The 5,756-nt window shown below is 46.0% G+C and overlaps 2 non-coding genes across 2 annotated transcripts; one reads left to right on the forward strand and one right to left on the reverse strand.

Annotated features, from left to right (window-relative positions):
- Nucleotides 1-254: 254 nt before the first annotated feature.
- On the reverse strand, nucleotides 255-327 carry trnak-cuu (transfer RNA lysine (anticodon CUU)). Its single transcript has one exon. It is a non-coding gene; the product is annotated as a tRNA-Lys (tRNA).
- Nucleotides 328-5,171: 4,844 nt separating this feature from the next.
- On the forward strand, nucleotides 5,172-5,243 carry trnae-cuc (transfer RNA glutamic acid (anticodon CUC)). The gene has a single exon. It is a non-coding gene; the product is annotated as a tRNA-Glu (tRNA).
- The last annotated feature ends 513 nt before the right edge of the window (nucleotides 5,244-5,756 follow it).

Below are 5,756 nucleotides of genomic sequence, written 5' to 3' on the forward strand. Positions count from 1 at the left end.
CGTCCTCCCACCAGTTCGTTGGAGAGGCGTCGTACATCGATGGGAGAATCCAGCTGAGAACGTAAGCCGGTTACGTTGGTTTTCACCGATTCAGGCCTGGACTCCTGTCTCGCTGCCAAACTCCACCTGACTCCGTAGAGCTGGTCAGCCTCCACTCAGTCCTCTTCATTTGGTTGGAGGTCACTATCGTTCATCCTACATTCCCAATCACAGCTGCAGAAAGTGAGAGAACAAGCAGGGATGTTCAAGATGAACGCCCAACGTGGGGCTTGAACCCACGACCCTGAGATTAAGAGTCTCATGCTCTACCGACTGAGCTAGTCAGGCTACATCTGAGTAGCTTCAATAGCATGAAGTTATCAGAGTGAGAGACGCTACAAGCGCTTCATCATTCACAGTCACATGAGCCATCTCATGATTGATGAATGACCACAAACACCTTCATCTTTGACAAAGAAGTAAAATAAAAGATGAATCTCAGATGAGACACCAGTGGTAAAAACACTAAAGTGCTGTCAAGGAGAAACAGGATACGAGCAAACACACACACAAGTTACAGAGAGAGAACTCTCCCAGAGGGAACCACTCTAAAGGAGAACCTAGAGATCATCAGGCTGGATGACCTCATCAACATGAGACAGGTGGATAGGAAACAAGCTCAGAGATGTCAGGAACATGAGATCCAAGTGGTGAGAGAGCAAGAACTGGTGAGGTTCCAGAACCAGGAGTGAGGTGGAGCCTGCATCACCTACTGGGAGCTTTTAGTCTAAGGTTCAACTTGGACTTGAATGATTTCTGGAGAGACAACGTGCAGGGAGGGAATTTGGAGATGAAGAACAAGTTCCTCTCAGGCTTTCATGGAGTTTCCAGGAGTCAAACAGACCCTCCTCTGATTGGTTGTCAGATGTGTTCTCATTGCACCACAGCCTCCAGGTTGAGGGTTCTGATCCTAGTCAGACACATTGACTCTGATGCTGCTGAGCCTGAAGGGAGGATGAAGAAAGGAGTGTCTGAGAGAGCTTCACCAGACCAACTGTCCAGCTGAACAACAAACACTAGTCAGTAGGAATGTTGCTGCTGGGACCCTGATTCAAACCAGGGTTGCTGCAGCCACAACACAGAGGACTGACCACTAGAGGATCAGGGCCTCCTGGAGGCTGAGGTTGGAGCTGCTATGTCTTTGTCTCACTGAGAGATCAAAGACAATTGGAGTCCACAAAGAAATCATTGAGAAATCAAGGAGATCAAAGAAAGAATTCTAAGATCAAACACAGAACTCTGAGATCAAAGAAAAAATTCTAAGATCAAACACAGAACTCTGTTCAACTTCAGTTTTAGCTCAGACCCTCTTTAATATCTCTGTACTGCCACTTGTCATCAGGAGACTCAGTATAAACCTCCACAGTTCTGCTGATGTCACTCAGCTGGACATCTCTGTGTCTCCTGGTGACTCAGGACCAGTTGATGTCCATTAACCTGTCATGGAGGCAGAGAACAAAACTGAGGTCTTAATTAAAGCTGGAGGCAGTGTTGTTAGGGCCTGAGCCTCCTTCTGTCTGGGTTCTGGCTTGTTCTGCTTTTCATTTTGTGTTTGTATTAAAGTTCTGTTGCTGAAAAAATAAATCCAGGGTTTAGTGACTAAAAAAAGGTCCAGAGGCCCACAACTAAATATTCAAACCAATATTTCCATGGATAAGGAAGCCTGACAAGGTCACCAAGAGATGGAAACAACTTGGAGGATAGAAAATTGTTTTAGTTTATTTGACAGCTGATTGAAGACGTGGGTCAAAACTGACCGTTACCATGGAGATGGGAACAGAAAGCTGACACAAGAGGAAGGTTCCAGCTCTGAAAAAGGAGTTTGATCAAAATCTTGAACTGCCGGTAGAAATATCCTTTTGTTTGTTGACCTTTGTTGACAGAAGTCACTTTAGCTTGGCAGTGACAAGAATGGCTGCTAGCTTGACAAAGAACTGCACAAACCAGGTTCAAGCTGGACTTTGGACCCTGGTATCTGCAACGACTCCATCAACTCCTAATCTAGCAGCTCTGCTGGGTCCAACTATTTTACAGAACATTTGACAGACCTGTGGAGCAGTAAGGACACACATGAGTGGACCTTTGCTATCTGGGTGTCCTCCAGTCACGTGACTGAAGTCATCCATTCATGTCAGTGATGTCACTTGGCAGGACTGTCACTGCCGTCTCATTCTAGAAAAGAATGCAGACTCCACCTGTGGCTCCATGATAACTGATGGACCTCTGATTGGAGGCTGGACGATGATGTTTGGACTGGAAGGAAAACTCCTTGTCCAAATTCCATTGTGTTCAAGTTTAAAGTCCCACAATAAGAAGTAGCTGAATCTGACAGGTGGAGGTTTGGAACTACAAGATGGTGATGTTTTATTGACTTGATGCTCTGACTGTCAGGGTGGATGACAGCTTCTTCTGCTGCTGCATCTGAGTGGCTATGATTGGAGGTTTTAGCTCCAAAGTTTGTCTGGTTCCAGGGGAAATTTTAGAATTCCAGTCCCCAACCTGGGCTGTTCTGAAACTCTTCTCCTGAATCACTCCTGAGCTGCAGCAAGAACAAATACCAGTGCCCAACCAGATCAACTTAATGGCTGCTGACAGCCTCAGACACTTGATTTCCATCAATCTGGAGCCAAGAAGGCCCTCACCTGTGGTTCTCCTCCAGGAGGGTCCAGGTTCTGCCATTGTGGCTCCTGGTGCCACTGCCAGAGAGCCTCAGCTGCACACTGCAACATTTCAACAGGAGATTGACATTCCTTCAAATGTCCTGACATCTGATTCCAATGGTTCTGTTCCATATTTATATTTTAAAATGAATCACACAATGAAAGCTGCCTCAGCTGCTTTAAGAGAGAGAACAAGCTAAGAGATCTGAAACCAGTAAAATATGCTTTTCTGTGTGCAAACTAGTGAGGGGCATGGAAGGATATTTTACCACCAATACAGAACCCAGACTTTAGTCATGTGATGAGATGGAGACTCTGATTATGAAGTTAATGGACAAAATGTGACTTGAAAGAAAACACATTAAAAAATACTAACTAAACTTAATAAATAAATAAAGAAGCAGCACAAATAACGTTTTCTTCTGCACAAATTTACTGGAATTAGACTGCATTTTTGGTCAATGAGTAGATGAAAGAGTGTCACATATATATTATATACATGTGAGACATGAACGTGGCTTTGGACAAAAGCTCAATGAAACTGTAGGATTGTAGAATTATTTAAACGTTCCAAGTGGACTGTTTCAGGTTTCTGGAAGACGCTTCAGCTCTCATCCAAGAGGTGTCTTCAGTTTTCTTCACTGATGGGAGGATTTATGGCTCCAAGGGGGCGGAACCTTCTCCAGAGGTGATTGACACATGTGAGCTCTGGGTGTCAGAGTTGTTTTGGTCAGGTTGTGAAAGGGAAGTTGACTCAACTGGTATCTGTGTCAGTTTAAAGCCTCACAGTTCAGAGTCGTTCCATAATCTAGGAGCAGAAACCAAAGTCTCCTGCGACAAGGATGGGATTGGAACCCACGCGTGCAGAGCACAATGGATCAGCAGTCCATCGCCACCTCGTCTGCTAACAGCAACCCTGACCTTTTAAACAGCTGAACTCTTTGGAGCCCATTTGTCAGAAATGGACCCAGCAGGAGCCACTGAACACAACTCTGACATCATCAGGCTTCTTCCCAGCAGCTTGGTGCTCCAGAGGGAAGAATCCAGACCATCGCTACATCATCAGAGTGAACACCAGCTGATGTTGACCAGTTTAGGTCAAGGAGGTGAAGCCCACATCAAGGAAACCAGCCTCCTATCACTGTCCTGTGCTGAGTTTCTTTAAAAAATGTGAGACAACCTCAAGATTTTCTGTTTCCTGTGTTGGACTTTGGCTCAGAGAATCAGAGCCAATCAGAAGCTTGTTGGTCTTGGATGCTGGTCATCAGGAGCAATGAGGGGCTCAGCGTCTTGCTCAAGGACACTTCAACATGGTCACCAGCTGAAGTGAGAACTGAACCAGCAACTCTGCTAGACGGCCACTCTTCCTCCAGGCCGTGCCCCCTAACCTGGATCATCATGATGTCATTATTTGTTGCTTTAATTCACCAAATGTGTGACGTGGTGAGTTTGTCAGGAGTTTAAAGACCAAAGTTGTGAACACACAGAGAAGTAAACCTGTCAAAGCTGCTTCACTTGATGAGAGAAACTGAGGAACTGATAGAAGAGCAACAAAGAAAATGGAGTCAGAAGGTCGTCTTCTTCACTGCTCAGTCACAACACTGACACACACACACACACACACACACACACACACACACACACACACACAAATAGTTTGTCTTTGAGAGAGGACAAAAAATATTTGACTGTGCTGACATGAACTTTCATTGTCTAATTTCAGTCTCCTACAAAAGTGTGTGAATGTGGTCGTTGTGGCCGAGTGGTGAAGGCGATGGACTAGAAATCCATTGGGGTCTCCCTGCTCAGGTTGGAGTCCTGCCAACAACGTTGAACTGTTGACAATTTAAATTTGACCCATTTTGCCACCACACTGTCCTTCATCACAGCATTTAACATCAGGACTGCTCCCAGATCAGCTCCATGACCTCATCCCTGCACCAGAATCCCACCCAAGTTCATCAAAAATGGCCAAGCATAAATATATAATATGTATATAATGTGAACACACCTGTACAGGTGCGTTAACGTGCTTAATAATAGAGAATGAATGAAAGGTTTGTTCAGAGTGGAGTGCAGTACCACAGTCAGGCCAGCAGGTGGGGCTTTCGTTGGTGCTGTCTACCTAACTGCGGTATCTGTACTCTGCCAGCAGAGGTCGTGCTTCACCACCAATCTTCTCGGGTGTCTGAGTGGTGCCGCCATGTTTAGGTCGTAGCAGGAGGACGTAGCTGTAGGTCGTAGCAGGAGGACGTATGTTGGTACTTGGCAGTTCGGATGTAGCGAAAGTCACGTTATGAATGGAGGGCTGAGTTGGAGCAGAGGGGGACAGGATCCTGGGGGTGGACTGTCTTTAGGAGGCTGAGGTGTCTGGTGGTCTTGGTGGACCCTCTGCATCTCAAGCTGAGACCACAGAGTCCTGTGTTCTTGAGTCATTGTCTATAGTCTCTGTTGTTGGAGAGCTCAGTGTGGTCCCTGATGGTCTAGTGGCTAGGATTCGGCGCTCTCACCGCCGCGGCCCGGGTTCGATTCCCGGTCAGGGAATGAGTTATTTAGAGGTTGAGGGAGAGGTGATCAGGTGGTCCACGTGATGGTGGAGGTGATGAACTGTGAGTCCATCATGGCTCCACTCTCACCCCCATTGTAGTGTTCTTGGTTCACTCTGCCATGGCCCCATGTTGAAGGGTGACTGTCTCATTCAGGTTCAACCCTTTGTTAGACTCTATTAAGTCACTGGCTCCCAAACTCTGTCATCCTCCTTAGTAGCTTTGGTCATTGATGATCTGCAATGGTTCATGGGGGTGGAGCCTATCCCAGCAGCCTTCAGGTGAGGGGCGGGGTTTATCCTGGACAGGTCACCAGTCCATGGCAGGGCCAACACATAGAAACAGATTGATTATAAAAATGTTCATCCCCAGTTTGAAGTTAGAGACAGGATTTAAGTGTGGAAGGTTTTTGTATCTTCAATTTAATTCTGAGTGTTGTAAACTGTTTCTAACAAATTCTCCTGTTGAAAGTTGTTGAATGTTTTCTAACCAAGCTGGATGCTCTCATATA

This window comes from Aulostomus chinensis, chromosome 1 (assembly GCF_037954235.1).
Source record: "Aulostomus chinensis isolate RoL2024-O1b breed Wild chromosome 1, RoL_Achi_v1.0, whole genome shotgun sequence".
Lineage (NCBI taxonomy): Eukaryota > Metazoa > Chordata > Actinopteri > Syngnathiformes > Aulostomidae > Aulostomus > Aulostomus chinensis.